We start from the raw sequence: 20,252 nt of genomic DNA, 5'->3' as shown, positions 1-20,252 counted from the left end.
TTCTAGCTTCCTCTGTACTTCTGGGCAAGGCCATGTCATCAACTCCAACTGCCCAGTTTTGCCCACACCATTCTTTTAGCCCCTTGAATCTTAGTCCAGGATCATCTTCGCCTTCCTTCAAGGCTCAGACTTCAGTGCAGCCTTCTCTTGGAAGCTGTAGTCTCCCCTCCCCCAGACTGAAACCTGCTTGCTCAGGGGTGGAGCTTTTCACTCAATCTTTTTGTCACGCCTACTGCTGGAACCTGCCGCTTTGCTGTTTCGAAGCCATCACGTGATCACCCTACTACTGGACTTCAAGATTATTTGGCGGAAATTGGGCCCCTCCCCCTTCCTTTATAATTGAGTGCCGAAATAGTAAAAATTAAACCTTGAGCAGAGAGCTTTGTCTTGGTTCCTTCCTTATCTCGCACAGCCCAGCCCCTCTTCTCTTCCAGGTTTCCAAAATGCCTTTCCAGGCTAAAACCCAGGTTGTGATCTACTGGCCAGACACAACAGGAAGCCATCATGACCTATCTGAAGAAACAGAACTGAAACGAATCTGAGCGAATTACAAAGAAAAGATCCAAATTGCCTTACAAGTCTCTCCATCCTTCAAAAACTTTAAACCCCTCGACTTTATTAGTCATCAAATGATCCTTATGTCCATAATTTAAAATCAACTCACCCATGCCACCTGAGTGTTAATAGAAAGAGAGAAAGGAGCAATGGGAATCCTGGCTTCCAAAAGTTTCATTGCTATTCTGCCTGGTCTTCAGCTAAGATGGAGGCATGAGAGAGGAGTTCCTCTCTGCTCTGCTAGATCCAGTTGGAATTGTGGCAGCAGCCCGAAGGCTAACCACTGTCAGGGTCCCTGGTCAAGTGGTGGCAAATTTGGGCGAAAACATGTCAACACTGCCCTGGGGAAGACCTCATCTTTTCAGCTGTAAAATTACAGAGTGGTTCTTTCGGCCATCAGCAACTCTTTATAGACAGGACCAAGGCAATTTTCTTCAGAGATGCTATAAGACAAAACTGAAAGATATATTCATATTGCAGAGTTTTGCAAACCCTCCGGATGTCCTAACAATAAGTTACAGATGTCTAATCCTAAATTAAGAAGTTAAATGCTGTGTGGACTCTACAAATGGCAATTTTCTATAATTTGAGAAAAATATTTGGTAGCTCAATTCCCACTGGAAATGGCTGGCAATGGTTCTGCTCTCTGTTAAACATCTCTGTCAGCCTCTCCTAAGGCTGCGATCACAACCAGAGAACAATAGCTTTCCAAAAACAACAGAGAATTGCTCAGGAAACTATAATTATGATTTTCCTCTGGGCATCTCAGCAGTTTATAACCAGGGCAAGTATTGGAATAACCGAGCGCATACATTCACGTTCCTTTAATGGCACCAAGCAGGATCTTGGCTTTCTGTCGTTTGTGTTGTTACCCTATTCGCTTTTGTTTGAAAGGAGACTTTATCAGTGTTCCTGGGCCTTGCCATTTTATCTCTTCATTCCGCTTGCAATAAGATATCAGGCTAATATTGGCAGAGCAACTTCCCACAATGATTCTTTGTTCCAGAAAAAAAAAAAGTATGAATAGTACATTATTAAAATGGAGACGGAAGTGTGTTTCATTCGGCTTATTATTTACTCAGTGAATATTGTTGTGGTACCAGGCACTTGACAAAAGATGAATAAGAGGAAGCAAGAACCCAGCGTACTCGGATCTTGCATTTCACATGAGGATCTCTGAGTACTTTACAAACTCGAACTCATAAACTGACTCACTTTGAGGCAGGACTCAACAGTTAACTGCAAGGAACCTGCTATGAACACCTCCTGCCACCATTGGAGACAGCATCACAGGATCTCTGAGATGTCTGAAGACTCAGAGAAATGCAATCAAGATGGGATGAAATTGGGAGAAGCAGAGTTAGGAAAAAATACAGTAACAAAGAGGCTCATAGTTACAGCACCGAGTTCTGTGGATAACTGATAACGCTGCATTCAAAGCCAAACACTTAGCAGCTGACAAAGTAAATGTTTTACTTCCTGCAAATTTGGTTCTTATCTTTGTCTAACACACTCATGACATCTGCAGTTTGGTTTTCCTTTTTCTCTACAGAGATGTTTTTTCCAAAGTGCATTATACTTTTATAGGTACAGAAAAATAAAAATCTGCTCTATTCTGAATAATAGTCCCATTAAGATTTACCATATACCGACTTAATGTGAAAATTAAAAGTGAGGAAATTCATCTAAAATTCATTTAGATCCCACTAAATTCTGAATTTATATATGACTACCTAGTAATTGATAAATTGTTCTGTTAAACTATGGGGGAAATGCCCTGCAGTCATGTCTGCATTGTGACAAGGGCCATAGGCAACCCATCCAAGGGTCTCTAGTACTAGACGTATGTGACTCCTATGATAGGCCTTCACAGACAGTCAAGACACAAAACCTCAGTCATATTATTTCTGATGCAGAAAGAGGGTTTGGTGAGCCCCATGCTTAGCAACCAAATGAAAAGCAAAGAACCAGTGGGACGATTTCACTGTTTCACAGCCAGGAGCCAGCGAGGGTGGCTGAGCCAGGAGATCGGATTCAGCCTGACTCTCCACCTTCCCCTTTGGGGATCTGCTCTCTCGGAGACTGAATTGCCATGTTGAGCTTGCTGCAAGTTCTCTTGAGAGTCAAGCATCTTCCTAGGAACAAGCCCACATTTTACCTACTCCCAGAGGCTGTGTAGTCTGGTCACACTCAGCAGAGAACTGATGAGCCTCTGGGAAGGAGCTCCTTAGAAGGGAGGAAAGCACATTGGCTATCCTGAATACCAATGCACAGTCACTCCAAGATAGCTGCAAGTGTGTACACCCAGCAACATGGCAACTTGTCCATTTCAGGTCATGGGGCTTTGCGTTCCAGTCCCCGGAGAAAGACACAAGCATAGCAAGATTCTATACTAGGTATTTCTTTTTGTTTCTTTATTTACGGGAACCTACACATGTCTATGTATGAGGAGAACATGGGGTATCAAACCTCCTGAAACCAGAGCTACAGACAGCTATGAGCATCCTGATAAGCGTGTTGGGCGCAGAACTCGGTCCTCTGCCAGGACAATGTGTGCCATTAACCACTGAGCTCTCTGTCCAACTGTTGGAGGTGGTTCTGATGCTAAGGTCTTGCTCCCCAATTGGTTCTTGATCTATCAAGAAAGATGCAAGAGGCCATTGAGCTGGGTGGAATAGGCATGACTTCCGGGTCCCTGCAGGCAAGCTAGCAAATGCAGGGGAGAGAGGATTTTCACCATGATTCTGAGGGAGAAAGAAAGGGTAACCAGCCATGTGAGATCTCTGGCTGAGTGGCCATAGGCCATTTCCCTAGGCAGATTAGAAACATCCAGCAATTGGGCCATAAGGCAGGTTAAAAATTAAATTTGTGATTTGTGTGTGTGTGTGTGTGTGTGTGTGTGTGTGTGTGTCTGTGTGTGTGTGTCTGTGTGTGTGTGTGTGTGTCTGTGTGTGTGTGTGTGTGTGTGTGTGTGTGTGTGTGTGTGTGTGTGTGTGCGCGTGTGTGTTTCATCCACGGATCCGAGGGAATCTGGGTGGGGGTTGGTAGCTCAGCTCATTCCTAGAGCTTAAGGCAGGGAAGCAGAAGCTACTGCTACATCCAACTCCTACACTAAGTGTTTCAACAAGTGCTTCTGTGTACTGGGACCTGTGTCCCACACTCAACCCATGTGAACATGATCATAGCTCCAGCTTTGGCAGACATTGGTCACTACTTTGCCTGATTTGCCTATGTGCCGAGGTTCTGTAGAAAGAGGCAGGAAAGCTCAAGGGACAGGCTGAGATCACGGGGAAGGGGACACTTAGAGACACAAGAGAGCCTACCCACAAAACTACTGCATGGAGAACAGAAAGGAACTCATGAAAAAGTACAAAATGACACATTTCATTTTTCCACAGTTATTAATTCTGTTGCCATCTGTTTCAAAGCCAGTAAAGGACAAAGGATAAATGTTTACCTTTCAAGGAACAAAAGAGACAGGTAAGGCCAAGGCCCATTCCACAAACCCTGGGAGGGGGGATTAAAAAAAAGGAGGGCTGATTTTCACAAAAAAGTAAACAAGTTATGATCTTATGGTCCATGGAGAGAGAGGGGAGGGGGAGGGGGAGGGTGACAGGGAGGGGGAGGGGGAGAGAGAGAGAGAGAGAGAGAGAGAGAGAGAGAGAGAGAGAGAGAGAATAAGGTCCCAGACTCTGAAGATCCTCCAAAGGGCTTAATAAAAAACGATAGCTATGTCTTGAAGATTACAGGGGTGGGTCAGGCTTTACCTAGGACTTGCCAGAAGACAGCTAAGTAGCAGTCTGACTCAGTCCTAGTACTGGCATGCTCATGGCAATCTAATTATCTGTATAGAATTTGGCCATGTAGCAGATTCTTCTTCCAGACTTCCGAATGTAAGCATCCAATGGTGACTTTCGACCAATGATCATTCCAGCTCCCTACAGACCTTCTGTTGCCCACGTCTTATCACTGTTGGTTGAGTTGCTGCATAGACATGAAGGCAGGATACAATCCAACTTGCTCTGCTGTTCAGGTTCTTTGGGGATTTAATCCAGATTCTTTTTAATCATCTGGACTAATCAGAGACACTACGCTAACAGTGTTAGATGGGAATAACTTCACAAGCTGCAAGAGGTTTCTCTGGCCAGTCAGAGAATGAGTAGATTTCAAACAAAATGGAACACCCTCTAGAAGCAAGAGAGCACACACAATTGTGTCTGTGTTAAGCAATGCATTTAGACAAAGCCAAGGGGCTTTTAAAAACAGCTTAATTTTGCTCTACATGGGTTTTCTCTGTACACGATGATGTTGGTAACGAGGAGCCCACACTCACTGGGGGCGGACCTTCCTCTTGCATCTTTGCAGTGGTGGTGGTTGCTATTCTTTGAAATGTCGGTCCCTGGAAAGCAGGAATCACAGGAACACTAGCTCAAAAGACACAGACTTCATACAGATGGTTTATTTTACAAACAAGATTTTTTCTCCTTTTCTTCTGTGTCCTACCAAGATCTATCTGCACAACTTCGACCTGACTTGGACAACGAGGCACAGCGAGATGAAAGACACACATACAGAAAAGCTGGGTTCAGGTGGACCATGTAGCCATCAAGGACCCCTTCATTGACCTCAACTACATGGTCTACGTGTTCCAGGATGACTTCACCCACGGCAAATTCAACAGCACAGTCAAGGCCGAGAATGGGAAGCTTGTCATCAACGGGAAGTCCATCACCATCTTCCAGGAGCAAGATCCCGATAACATCAAATGGGGTGAGGCCGGTGCTGAGTATGTGGTGGAGTCTACTGGTGTCTTCACCATCATGGAGAAGGCCAGGGCCCACTTGAAGGGTGGGGCCAAAAGGGTCATCATTTCTGCCCCTTCTGCCGATGCCCCCATGTTTGTGATGGGTGTGAACTACGAGAAATATGACAACTCACTCAAGATTGTCAGCAATGCATCCTGCACCACCAATGCTTAGCCCCCCTGGCCAAGGTCATCCATGACAACTTTGGCATCGTGGAAGGGCTCATGACCATGGTCCATGCCATCACTGCCACTCAGAAGACTGTGGATGGCCCCTCTGGAAAGCTGTGGCGTGATGGTCGTGGGACTGCCCAGAACATCATCCCTGCATCCACTGGTGCTGCCAAGGCTGTGGGCAAGGTCATCCCAGAGCTGAACGGGAAGCTCACTGGCATGGCCTTCCGTGTTCCTACCCCCAATGTGTCCTTCGTGGATCTGACATGCCGCCTGGAGAAACCTGCCAAGTATGATGACATCAAGAAGGTGGTGAAGAAGGCATCTGAGGACCCACTGAAGGGCATCTTGGGCTACACTGAGGACCAGGTTGTCTCCTGCGACTTCAGCAGCAACTCCCACTCTTCCACCTTCGATGCCGGGGCTGGCATTGCTCTCAATGACAACTTTGTCAAGCTCATTTCCTGGTATGACAATGAATACGACTACAACAACAGGGTGGTGGACCTCATGGCCTACATGGCCTCCATGGAGTAAGAAACCCTGGACCACCTACCCTAGCAAGGACACTGAGACCAAGAGAGAGGCCCTAAGTTGCTGAGGAGACCCTATCCCAACTCGGGCCCCCAACACTGAGCATCTCCCTCACAATTTCCACCCCAGACACCCATAACAGGAAGGGCCTAAGGAGCCCTCCCTACTCTCTTGAATACCATCAATAAAGTTTTCTGCTCCCACACACACAAAAAAATAATAACAATACAGGGCTCTGGTCTTCACCTGCTCCTGATAGCTTCCCACTGCCTTCTGTCTGTCTGGTCCTTGCTTCTGTTTGAATTATGCCCTTCTTTCTAGCCAGGCAGCCAGGTGACCTGACACCCCAAGAACAGGATGGAGTAAGAAAAGCCCTCTACCTGCCGTCCCTGCCTTAACCTGCATTGCTTTCTCTCTTTTACAAGTCTCTTCTCTCCTCCCAGGAAACAGACTATTAAGCTGTATCTCTCTTCAGTGATTTGGTCTCTAATGCCAAGAGATCACAGTTAAAAATTAATGTGATCACATGTCAAAGTTTCCGGTTTTTTATGGCATCTGATCCCGTTCAGGTAAGGAAAGATAGGCAGACATGCACACAAGCATGACAGGCATCGCAACATCCTTCATCCTTTTGTTGGAAAAGCTCACTCAGTTCTCTCAAAGCTGGGCGACATAGAACCTCCCTCGACTCATCTCCCTGAATGGCTTTTCTGGCTTTAGCACAGAATTGTAACAATACGGGACAAGAAAGATAAAGTAGGGGTGACAAGGGACGGTCACAGTCTAAAGGTCCTTGCTATAGAATATATAAAAAGTGGAGGAGTTCCAGTTTTCACAGTATAGTTTTTCCATCTCTGTGTCAACATATGTCTGTTTTTGAACACGTGTGATGGATGCTGCTTCGTTACGTTGCCCTCCAGTTCATGTTGCCTTGCAAACTCGTCCCATCCTCCTGATCACCGTCGCTCTGCAGTGGAATTGTAGCTCAGTAGCTGTCTACCCTGCAAAAAACTTGAAAGGCCAATGGCAGGCAGATCCTCTCACATTCAACCCCCCCTACACCCCATTTCCTCTTCTCCCTTTGCAACCTGTAAGGACACCTTGAGGACCAGACAGCCCACCTGACTTCCACAAAAGGGGAGCCAGCTTTCGAGGGCTGGCAACCGAGGGAAAGAAAAGCAGTCAACAGTATAAGATTCGGGAGAGTGGCTTCAGTCTGACGCAAGCGTGAGAATTCTAAAGTCTATACAAGGATGATTTCCAGAAGATTCTTACAGCCGCTCTACCTGGTCTACTGTTCACATTGATATCAAACAATCATGTAAATAATGACTGACAAAAAACAGTCTTAAAGTGACAAACATAAGATGGGATGACTATGCCTCTTTTCTCTGTTTTTTTTTTTTTTCCTTTCTTTTGTTGTTGTTGTCAAGGGCAAACCTTGACACTGCTCAGATTAATGAAGTAGGCTGTCTGACTATTAATAAAGCCTTACGGGCCCTGGGACGGCTTGATCTTCCTTATATGAAATACAATCTTCCATAAAACAAAGGCGACTATATTTTACTGGCAACCTCAAAGACAGGCTCATCACATTTGTTTGAATTTAATATACATTTTTAATTATTCATCTGCAAGACATAAAATAGCTCATTTTGAGAAGTCTCATTTAGATGTTAATTTGCAAATAAGAGCCCGGGACAAGTCTGTATAAATTATTCTTGTAAATATATGTACATAAAATATCTCCTAAAAACCGGTTAAAAAACTTTAACAAACCGGTGACTAAAATCTTGTTGGAAAGCCTGATCCAAAGATAATCAGCCCGAGTTGGGATAATTTTATCTCAGTCCATCTTCCGAGAGCTTCTTTAGTAATCTGAGGAGTGAGATTAGACTCTCATTATGAACTACTTATAAACATCATTTGAGATGATGGGAAAGTAATTTGAAGAATTCGGGGCCTAGTAATGAGTTGCCTTTGAAGTTGGGGCGGGATGGCAGTGGGAACAGAATCTGAGATAATTGCTGCTTGTCTCCAAGGAGTCCAAATGTTGATGAAGCCCTGTGTTTAATAATTAAATATACTAACCTCAGAGAAGGAGGGAGCCCTGTCGCAGGAACCCCGGGACATTTAAAAAGCCTGCCTTGTTTTACCAGAGCACTTTCCTCTCCTTCATCTGCCTCTCCCATCTCTGCTCTCAGATGTGTCTCTGTTTTAGGCATGCCAGCAACTGAAAGCTCTGGAGGGGAAGCAACCCCAGTGCGGAACCTTGACTTTGGCCTGTGTTGTGCTGCAGTTGTAAATTGCCCACCTTACTGCCTGAGGTGCCATTCCAGAGAACAAGCAAAGGTTCGTCCCCCAAACACGTTCAGGAAATCAACAAATGTTTGCCTCGATCTTTGAAGTTTACAAGCTCTTGCATCTGGGTGAAGTCCAATTAGTAAAACTCTAGGCGTGGCCCTCCTGTTCATTTAAATCTCCATGAGGCGCATGAGAATTTCATTCTGGTTAATCATGCCGTGGTCTAGAATATTCTCCCATGACCTACAACCAAGGGAACACTCATCATCCATTTCTAAGGTTCTCCCTCTGGCCTGGGTAACCCCAGCCCAATCAGAAGGACCCCCTTGACACAGCTGCATGACTTAGGGAACTTCTAGTAGAAAGCACCAAGAGATGCGTGTGATTTCATACCAATGGCCCCTGGTCCAGGGCAGCATCTATAAAGAAAGGGAGCAAAGAATATGGCTGTGCTCATCGAGAAGCCAGTGTGAAAGGCATCAAAACTCATCTCAACTAACGGTATCTGCAGTTGCATTCTGAGTACCGCAGTGTAGGGAACGGAAGGGGACATAACAACATCTAAGTAGTAAGGTTCAGATCTCTGGTTCGTAGCTGAAGCAGACAGAAGCCACAACGCAACATCTGTCTCCAGTTGACCTCCCCTAGATAACATCTGCTCTGCCCTGATGTGGGTCATCCCTGGCGGTTGCACAAGGCTCCCTGATCTCCTTTGCATCCCTCCCACCAGACAGACACTCTCCCTCAACCCAGGGAGAGGGAGCAGACAAGCTGGTTTAAGAAATGCTTCTATTTCTTGGCACGCTATTAAGGGTCGGCAGAAACGTTATTCCTGGGTGCCAGGTGGGGATAGCACAGGAGTACTTGAGTCACGGAAGACAGAACAATGTAAAGAAAACTGTATTTACCAGGTTGAATGGAACCCAGCAGGCTCCTGAGAGCGTCTTCAAATAACAACAGATGTCTCCCGCTTGTCTCAACAGGAGAAGAGATTTCACTAAGGAAAGGGATCCTGGGTTTGTGAAGCAGGGTTCTCAAGATCACAGGCAGCATCAAGTTGTTCTAATGGGTCCAAGCAAGGCTGAGATCTGCCACCACCGCCATTCTCTGCCTTTCCTCCACTCCGTGACTAGCACCCACCCAGATTCCCAAGGTACAGTCTAGCTGTAATCAGTGGGAAAATGGTTCCAAATTATTTTGTAGCCATGGGCACCAAGTATCACTCCACCCAGCCTATTCCACATTGGATGAATTCCCACCAGCGATGACATCTCCATTTGCATGCCATGACAGAAGAGATCTGGAGCATTGGACATGTTTTTTTCTTCTTGATTTTTCAAGACAGGGTTTCTCTATATAGCCCTGGCTATCCTGGAACTTACTCTGTAGACCAGGCTGGCCTCAAACTCAGAAATCCACCTGCCTCTGCCTTCCAAGTGCTGGTATTCAAGGCATGGGCCACCACTACCCGGCTGAACACGATTTTTAAAAAGGTCCCAGAAGCAGGATACCAGGGCTTCCCTTCACCTTGTAGTCTCCTGAAAACTCTTCCAACGAAAACAAGTGTCTGGAGGGCTGTGATGAGCTAATACTGTGCTCGATCATTTTCTTACGTTCTTACGTTGTAAACCAGTCTTTGTGAAGTGTGTGTGGGGGCTCAAGTCATTGAGGCATCGCCTCTGAGGAAGGATGCTGCTGCCTGCTGCTACCTCCCACTCCAAGGGGTCCCTTCCTGCAAAACCATGAGAGAAAATGAGAGTTGTTTTACCCAACAGTTTGATGCAGCAAAAGTAAGATCTGTCAGCCCAAGAGTGATCTGGCGTCTCTCGTTGTATACAAGTATGGAGTTATCTTTCTGTTAGCCTTACTTTCTTTCCTTTAGTAGTTTGTGGTATACAGAAGTGTAGAGCCAACAGCCAAAACTGAAGAGGAACAGAAGATAGAAAAGAAGGAAGTTAGAAAGGATGGAAGGACAGAAGGAAGGGGGAAGGAGGGAGGAAGGGAAGGAAGAAAAGATTTTATTTTATTTTGTTTTTTATTTAGTTGTTCAAGAGAGGGTTTCTCTGTGTAACAGCCCTAGTTGTCCTGAAACTCACTCTGTAGACCAGGCTGACCTCGAACTCACAGAGATCCATCTACCTCTGCCTCCCAGTGCTGGGATTAAGGGTGTGCATCGCTACCACCCTGCTTAGGAAAAGCCATTCTTAAGGCGTGGCCCCAATAATAAAACCTACTGTAAATAACACTAATAAGTATCTCAGGAAAGGAATACGACATAAACGGCTCCCCTGGTGTTAGTCATGCCCCCAGTAGCCTTCCCTCTGCAAAGAGGATGCAGCTCTCTGCACGACTCCCCAGAACTCTGCTTCTCCATCTCTCCTAGCACTGAGGCTAGGACGCTAGTCTATTACTGCTTGAAGTCGACCTGCCTCAAGTGGTCTTGGTGTACGCTACAATATTTCTGTGCTGCTGTCAGCAAGAACTGCTGATGAGCAGGCTGCCTCCGACTGCAGGGAGGAGGTGGAAGAGAATACAAAGAGCAGCTCTGGGGTCAAAGCATCAGACAGAGCAGGAGGGCAGAAATAAACAGAGGTTGACCGGCCTCTCACCTTTCATCCCTGGCTCTGTGAGATAAGGCCTAACAGCAAGGCCATCTGGGTGCAGTTTCAGACTTTCCCAGCCTCTGCTTCACAGGGCTTCTTTCCCTTTGAAAATCCTGTCCCCTGCACTTTGTTAAGAGGTTAACTCGGGGAGGCTCTCAGTGGGCAGCACTCACTCCAAACGCTGCAGTTGTTATCACCCGAGGGATGTATAGCATGTGGTCCTTGGAAAGGGTCTTTCATACAAATGCTACACGTAGATTTATATACACAGGAACGTAGTTGGATGCTATCTATGCTGAGTCAAAGCATCAGGCCCAGGAAGGACTTAAGCCATTAGAAACTACACCTTTACCCCCTCTCCTTTCCTTTACGATTCTCCACTGTTCTCCTGTCTTCCCTTTCCTGTTATCAAAGTCAGTGGAAGGAAAGCTCCTATACTCTATCATGTATACCTTTAGTAAACCCAGAGTCAATGCACTGTCTCTAAGTGTAAGTCACTAGTCACGTTGGAAACATTTTATGACTAAAGCCAACTCTGCTGGTTTTTCTCACTGAGAAGAGCTTCCTAAAAACAGCCTATTCTCCTGTGACAAGTCTTCAACATTCCCACCCCACCCCACCCCAGGATCAAAAGGGTTGTTTGGCGATTGCTATAAACATCGGTTAACAGCCTGCAGCTGGATTGCCCTGGTTTAGACCCTGACTTCCTCACAGATTAGTGTATGACCTTCTTATTGTATTACCCGACTGACTTTCACCCTCTACAAAATGAAGACAGCCCTCATTCACAGGTATCTAGCAACGCAAAGCTGTTGAAAGCACAACTGACACACGGGACTTGGTTAGGCCATTACCAACTGAGCATATTGTCTTTGATGTAAAAAATGAAAGTTTGGGGAGGGGGAGGAAATGGCTCCTCCAGAAGAAACAGTTAAAGGAAACATTTACTTGTCAAGGTTAACGTCTTTTAATAAAATTCTGTCTCCGAGGTTGTTTTGTGTCACGTTTTAGCTGCACTGAGAGAAAAACAATAAAGTAGAGCCAGGTATGGTGGTCCTGGTCCTATAGTCCCAGCACTTGGTGGGCTGAGGCAGGAAGGCTGACAGTTGGAAGCCAGTCTAAATGACACAGTGAGACCCATTCTTGAAAGTGGAGCTGGGGATGTGGCTCAGGGGTAAGCACTTGCTTGGCATGCCTAAGACTCTGCGTTCCATCCATAGCAGCTGCACACGCACATAGGTGAGTGCGTGTGCGTGTGCACGCGTGTGTGTGTGTGTGTGTGTGTGTGTGTGTGTGTGTGTGTGCGCGCGCGTATGTGTGTGTTAGTACTGTGAGAAATCTTCAAGTAAAACTAGAAACAAGAAAAAGTCTGTTTTTACCTTTTCTCCAAAGTTGAAATTTTTTCACTTGTTACTAATCTAAAGCCCTCTTCATATACTTACCACGTATTATCTCGATATAGACCCCCAACATAATCTCTTGGCTCGCCCTACATTATCAATATAAAGTACTACTAGATAAGATTTGAGAGGGAGCTCAAAGAAGGGCTTTAAGTGAGTTTACAAAAGGAAGAAGTCGTTCATTGCACCTTAAAGAATGTCTCATGATAATGTTTGTAATACTTCCTCTCTGTACCACGGTACAGCACAGCGTTTCCAAAATGGCACTGTTGCTGTAGGCGCTGGAACAAGGAGTCCTTCTCTAGCACTGTCAGATCCCCAGCAAATACACTCAGCTGTCCTAAGAATCCTCAGAACGCACAAGCTGAGGGGGCCGAAGTTCCTGTACCTCGGAGCTCACCAGTGAGTGGGTAGCATCCTACTTACCCTCTACAAATAAGCCTGGCAGCAGCCATGGAATCATTTTTATGGAAATTCACTGCATTTCTATTGAACCAAATATGAGTTTGCTAAAGGAAAAGTAAGTTTTCTCCTTGACTGGGTTTTCGTCGTGACTCTGAAAGGTCACGCTGAAGAACAGCGTGGACAGCCATGTCTCTGAGGAGCTGAGGAACGTGCAGTTATTGATTGCCTACTCCAACAGCGGCTTCCTGTCTTATCCTTCCGGTCAAGTCTCACGGATGCTTGGTGTGTCTGCTCCTGCAAGTTCAGATCAGAATATTTAATTATCTGCCAAGGATGTTCTATGGATTACCTGTCAAGTGTTTTGAGACCATTAACTACTTGATAAATGCTAATGAGATTTTTCAAGGAGGCAGATATTATTGGTTATCTAACATGGATTCTTTCATGTGCCTGTACAACCCCCTTAGGTTTTATTATTATTTATACAGACCTGTTTCTAATCTGCATGATAATCCTCCACTGTCCTGCAAATAACCATCATGCCTTAATTATAAAGTCTCGAATCTGAAAGTGCTGTTGTTGTGTTAGGATCTGAGAGGAGGTAATCTCTGGAAAGCCTCGGTGCGGTGCGGCTGGCAATCATCAGGGCAAAACAAGCCTGTGAGTTCTAGTACAGGCAGTTGTTACCTTAAGGAAGTAAGACCAGCCAGGCGGAGAGGGAAAAGCAGAGATCGTGAATATATTCTAAGCTTCAAGTTAAGCCCAGCTCTTAGACCAAAGGCTTTAGAAGTACTTTGAAAAGACTTTAGAAAAGTTAGACTTTGTAATTTGATTTCCACTTCTGACTTTTAATATACTTGGAATGAGCTAGAATCCTTGCACATATTTCTTTCCTACAGGGAGTTGGGGGTGGGGGTGAGGGTGACACACTGCCTTTGAATTGAAAAAAAGAGAGAGAGAATAAAGAAATTTTCTACATAGGGCTACAAAATATCCATCTCTGTTCCTACCTCAGCCTTGACTCCTGCAGGGACCCCAAACAGACCCTTGAACCTGGATGTCTGCCACAAGTCCACACCTCTACCTCAAATCAAAACAATCCCCCAGTTGCTACCTCACCAAGAAGTCATAAAGATTACAGTTAGAACATTGAACTTCAAAGATGAAAGGCCCAATATACATTCCAAGCATTATTGTCCAGTCACAGTGTAAACTTGCAGAGGTCTGCAGCTTCAGCATGATTGCTACTGTCAGCAGATCCAAACTAGGGTGACCTTGCTGGAACCGTCGGAAGGACAGGAGAGCCTACAACCAAGACCTGGAAGCAACTGTCTCCCAGCCAGCATAACTGTGTTCTCACAGTGGTTCGTTGTTCTCTGAATATAGGCGTTAATGCAAGCCTGACACAACAGCTTAGCTCCCATCCCACTAAACAACGTGCATGCTCTTGCTCTTCCTGTATCTACAACAGGGCAAGGCTATGCTAAGCACTAGTGAAATTGATACACTGATACAGTTCAGAGCTCACAGTTAAAATTCAGTGCATTTTCTATTTGATCTGCGGACAGGTGTTCAGGATGCTTTAGTCTGCAGACAACTTGCAAAGATGCTTGTAACATCTGAGAGTGTTATGATCTTGAACGTCTCAAGGCTTCAGAAGGACCTCACCAGGACAAACAGTTCCACATGAGGTTTATTGGGAGAGAGAGGTTTATTGGGAGAGAGAGGGGCAAGGTGGAAGCAGAAAGAGAAAGGGGGGGAAGAGGCGGGGGGGGGGGGACGACTTTCTTTATATATGGCTGATGACGTAATCCAGGTAAAGGTGCGAGGTGAGCCAAGTTGATTCAGGGAATGTGGTGGCAGTTGCCTTGGCAATTGGTCTACGTGTCCCGCCTATGTGATGTAACGGGTTTCGGAGGTCCTGATACCAACAGTAAGAAAAAAAACCTTCCACCAAGAAACGTCCAACAATTTTGAAGCTGACTTCCATTAGGAGTGACTGAGTGACAATGACATGCAACTGTGACAAATCGATATTTTGCACATTTTTCCCTTGAATCCACAAGTGCTAGAAATTATTGCTGAAGATGTTCCTTAAAGTCTAAAGTAATAGCTCCACACTGCTTTCAGAGCCACTAAATGCCAAAGGGTCCTTCATCCCATATACTTCCATCCGTGTTTGACAGGCAGCTCACGAGCCGAGCCTCCAAATGATTTTGAGTGTAGCCAAGGCTACATAAGAGGCTATACTAAGTATGTAGTTTTCTGTGGGTGCCCATGTTCCCCTATAGTACCTGTACCTGACTCCCAACTGTTTGGTAGGGAATAATGACAGGTTGGGGTGCTGTCTGGGAAAGAGCGGCCAGCCTTACTTAGCGTATTTCATTTGGAGCAGCTGTTTGTAAGCTGTTGTAAAGATCTCCAGGCCCAAACGGCCCTTGGAAATCTGATTCTGACTTATGAACCATTCAAATTGGGGGGTAAGGATGACGACAAAGAAACAACTGTTCATATGTAGAAATAGAAAATATTAACAGTCTGTTGACTCTGAATAGCCCAGAGCCCAATGTCACAACAGCACATGTTAGCTTTCCAACCTCTATCTTGAAGGCTGGCTCTCCTTAAAGGGCATGTAATAACTGTTGATTTCCTTCAAATTACATTGAGTTGTCCCAGCTTCTTCTTTTTTTTTTTTTAAAGATTTATTTATTTATTATATGTAAGTACACTGTAGCTGTCTTCAGACACACCAGAAGAGGGAGTCAGATCTCATTAGGGATGGTTGTGAGCCACCATGTGGTTGCTGGGATTTGAACTCAGGACCTTCGGAAGAGCAGTCGGGTGCTCTTACCTGCTGAGCCATCTCACCAGCCCCCCAGCTTCTTTTAAAACCCAGTATTTCTGGGGCAATAGAAGGATCCTTGTCTGTAAAAAGAGACAAGATGGTCCCTGTAGTTGCGTTTTGCCCAAAGATTTTAGTTTTTGAGAGACCCCTTGTAATAGTCAGAGGCAGAGTTCCACATTATCTTCCTGTAAAAGTCAGGTTAGTAAATAGTCCATGCTTAAAGCCATCTGGTTCCTGCTGTAAGCATTCAAACTGCCACTGAGAGGCAAATAGACTTAGACAATGCACAAGCAAATGAGCACAGCTGGGTGCCAATAAAACTTTATTTACAAATACTTATGATGCTAGATCTACAGTTGCTGCTCTAAGGAGGTAAATTTCTAAAATCAAATTCTGTATCTCTCTGCTAACCTTCACTGTCCATAGTTCAGAATAAGTTTCCCTGGAACAACTCACAATAAGTCAGCAACTTGTGGACCTAGCATTTCTTCAGTTGCTTTTGTAGAGAACACACAAAACACACACACACACACACACACACACACACACACACACACACGCGTGTGAGCAGAAAGCGATTTTTTTTTCGGTTTTTCGAGACAGGGTTTCTCTGTGTAGCCCTGACTGTCCTGGCAGAACTCACTTTGTAGACCAGGCTGACCTCGAACTCAGAAATCCACCTGCCTCTGCCTCCTTCAGCAAATCCTACAGGCGTGTGCCACCACAACCAGCGGTAATTTTCAAAAGATGTCTAGGAATAGATTTCCAGCTGTGATCATACAGTGAATGGTGTTCCAGAGACCAGTAGCCTCCACATCACCTGGCACCTGTTAAGGTGTGGACTCTTGGACCCTAACCCAGGCTTTCTGAATCTGTCCTTGAACTGGATCCCTAAGGTATGTGCGTACATCCAACTTAAGAATCACCAAAGTGGGGGCTGGAGAGATGGCTCAGCGATTAGGAGCACTGACTGCTCTTCCAGAGGTCCTGAGTTCAATTCCCAGCAACCACATGGTGGCTCACAGCCATCTGTAATGGGGTCTGGTGCCCTCTTCTGGTGTGTCTGATGGGAGCAATGGTGGTGTACTCATATGCATAAAATAAATAAATAAATCTTAAAAAACAAAAAGAATTACCAAGGTGTTTCTGTCTTGGTAAATAAGCATCCACCACAGGTGGGATAAAGGGTATGTAACTCTGAGGGAACTGCTTAGTGAGGCCATGCACTCTGGGCGGAGCCTTTGAATGAGAGTCACTGCTAGCATCCGGGACTGAAGGCACAGGAAAGAGGTATCGTTATCCTGGGGTCCATTTTGTAGTGAAACCCTGAAGGAGGAGCGGCCTGCTGGAGCTGTCTTCAAGAGGAAACTAATTTTTAGAAGCACAACACAGAACAGAGAAGCAATCCCCCACCTCCCCCTCATCTTACTCTCTAGGCTCTGCTACACCTCCCACTCTGAAACAGAGGCAGGGGCATGGAAGACAAAGTCCTCCAGTGCCAAGTGCCCAGCGCACACAGCAGGGAAAGTGGAAAGGGCAGGAATCGCCAAGTCACTGACTGGATGACACCTATGAAGGGCCGGGGCTCTCCATATGGAGGCAGCCACCAATTGTCTGTCTCTCCCTGGCAGCGTGAGTCCTCACCCTACACTGTAATGTTGACTCTCCCTAATCGAAACACAAAATTACTCAAGCTCTGTAATTGCCCCACTAAAACACCATTTTAAAAAAACGCCTTTACGTATCTGCACACCACCTCAAGAAAAACCACACCTCAAAATTGTCCGTTCTTACCTCCTCAAAGCTAATTAAATTAAAGCATGCCTGCTGCATGCTGTCAGAACAACCGGCCTATGGGAAGGAAGGCTTGCCACCTTAGCTGGCCACCAGATGACTACAGACAACTGCCTGTCTCCCTCTTCTACCACAGGGAGATTTTTTTTTTCCAAAAACACTTCACTTTGTTTCCTGATGGTTATGGTGGATCGGGAGGCATCGTCGTCGTCAAATACAGGAACCACCAATCTTAAAGAAGTAAAAGGAGGAGGCGAAACACGGACAAATAATGAAGCGTCTGCCTCTTAGTCATCCAGTCCTTAGGTAAATAGCTTCTTGTAGCCTCAATATGTAAAATGGAGTGTTATGATGATTAAATGGGAGGTCATTACACTGAGGCAGCTGTGGCGTCCTCGGACGCTCCATCCACAAACTAGAATGTCAACTCAGCAGGAAGAATCACAGCTGGCAACTGAGACTTGTTTTACCTGGCAGAACATGCCAACCTAACCTCTAACCTGCGACTTGAAGGCTACTACCCCACTCTAGTCAGTCACCTCTCTACTGGGATTCAATACTTACCATATGACCCCCTCCCCTGCCCCCACTCCCACCCTTGGCTGGAACTCCAAACACCTGCAGTTCGGAGCTGTCCAACTCATGAATCATGGATATCTGCTCAAATGGTCACTCCAAGGCTTCAATATGCATATACCTTATCTCTCCACAGGGGATACCCTGTGTATTGCTTTTAACAATAGTAGCTGTCTCCAGAGTTTGAAGCAAAGAAAACAGCACTGTGTCACAGGATTCAAAACATGCCACATAAAAATACCTAGCTGGTCTCTTAGCTATAATAATATCATCATTACTACAGTTATTACTGCTGATATTTAACATTTCAAATGCTACAATAAATTTTTTCCAGTTGTTGATCAATCTGTGCTCCAGATTGTTAAGTTGACCTCTCAGATCATCCTGCCAACCTGAGTCTAGTCATGGAGATAGAAAGAAGTCAGCAAGTCAGGCAGTGGTGGTACACACCTTAATCCCAGTACTTGGGAGGCAGAGGCAGGTAGATTTCTAAGTTTGAGGCCAGCCTGGTCTAGAGTGAGTTCCAGGATAGCCTGGGCTATACAGAGACCTCCCTACAAAAGAGAGACAGAGAGAGACAGAGAGAGAGACAGAGAGAGAGAAAGAGAGAGGAAGAGAGAAAGGAAGAGAAAGGAAGAGAGAGAGAGAGAGAGAGAGAGAGAGAGAGAGAGGAAGAGAGAGAGAGAAGCCAGCAAACAGCCTTTGCTTTCTCACAGCCCCAGGAAGGTTCACCCTGCAGCCTCCCATGCTGTCTATCAGCTAGCTCCTCAGTAGCACAGCATCTCCCAAGCAGAATTATAGCCCCTGCTTCAAAAAGGACATAGCATGCTTGGTTGTTCCCACTTTGGGCTCTCCAGTACCCCTGGTATCTGGAAAGGCCTGGCTTTTGTGTGCAGTGGTTGAAGAGAACCGCAGAAGGGAAAATTCTAAGGAAGGGCTATGCCCACGTCTTCTCTATATTTTCTATTCTATCCGCCAGCTCCCTTCGGTTTCGATTTTATATCATAGCTACCTATAATTCTATTCTGAAGACATGAAAGAAAAAAAAGCAGAGATTAATTTGGTGCTCATACATATGTATGCATGTGTAGTGTGTGTATGGTGAGGTATGTGATATGTGTAGTATGTGTATGTAGGGTGTGATGTGTGTGATATGTGTAGTGTGTGTATGTGGAGGGGTGATGTATGTGGGGGTGTGTAGGATGTGGGTTGTATGTGTATAGGGTATGGTGTGTGTGTAGTGTGTGGTATATGTGTGTGTGCATAGGATGTGGTATGTGTTTAGGATGTATGGTGTGTGTGCATGTGTGTATGATGTGGTGTGTGTGGTTGTATGGTGTGTGTATGGTGTAGGATGTGGTGTGTGTATAGGGTGTGTATACGGTGTGGTATGTGTGGTATGTATGCTGTGTGTGTGTAAAGTGTGGTGTATGTGTGTGTGCATAAAAAGTGGTGTGTGTGCAGGTTGTGTGGTGTGAGTATGTGTGTAGGATGTGGTGTGCGTGCGTCTGTGTGTAGGGTGTGGTGTGAGTATGAGGTGTGTATGATGTGTGTATGTATATGCATGTGTATGGTGTGTGTATAGGGTGTGGTGTGTGTGGGTACATGTGCACATGCACATAAGTGTATCAGCAGGCATGTGTAGTTCTGGATGATATAAAGGGTAAGAAGCATGAGCCGCAAAAAAAACAGGTAGAAAATAAAAGAAAGAAAGCAAAAAGAAAGAAAGGAAGGAAGAAGAGAGCGGGAGTGAAGCAGGGAAGAAGAAGGAGCTAACTTTCAATGTGATATTTTAAATAGTACTGAATGACCGGTCAGGACAAAGGCGGGAGTCTCCCAGGTTTGTGATCTCCTATGGTCTGTCTTTTATGCTCCCCTGGAGGTGGCACATTTGCTTCCACTAGGCCTGCGCCCCAAACTGTAGACAGGCATTTACCCTGGGCCGGCCTATGAAGACTGATGGGCGCGAGGTGGGTCACCGAATGTCAAAATGACTCACTAAAAAAATCACCCTGTTAGCCTGCCAAGCACCCCGGGCCTCTGGCCATCAAATCTGCGTCCTTCCACTGGAACTCTTGTTCCCAGATTCAGCGGTGAGCAGGTGGTATTTGTTTTTCAAAACTTGATCACAACTATCAGCCGCAAAAATTACCTGAACCAAGAGGAATCCCCCTGCTCGCTTTGTCTTTATCAAAGCTCCCTTTCAGAGAGCCTGAGGACCCGGAGGTCACATATTTCCTGTATGAAGTCAGGGAACC

The 20,252-nt window shown here is 45.6% G+C and overlaps 1 long non-coding RNA gene and 1 pseudogene across 1 annotated transcript in view; one reads left to right on the top strand and one right to left on the bottom strand.

The window, feature by feature from the left end:
* Lncenc1 (long non-coding RNA, embryonic stem cells expressed 1) overlaps nt 1-20,252 on the bottom strand; it is a 62,695-nt gene that overhangs the window by 33,446 nt on the left and 8,997 nt on the right. The window lies entirely within an intron of this gene.
* On the top strand, nt 5,145-6,272 carry Gm8756 (predicted gene 8756; annotated as a pseudogene).

The sequence above is a fragment of the Mus musculus genome, chromosome 13 (genome assembly GCF_000001635.26).
Source record: "Mus musculus strain C57BL/6J chromosome 13, GRCm38.p6 C57BL/6J".
NCBI lineage: Eukaryota > Metazoa > Chordata > Mammalia > Rodentia > Muridae > Mus > Mus musculus.
The sequence above is the reverse complement of the archived record's forward strand: the minus strand, read 5'-3'. Positions and strand labels throughout refer to the sequence as shown.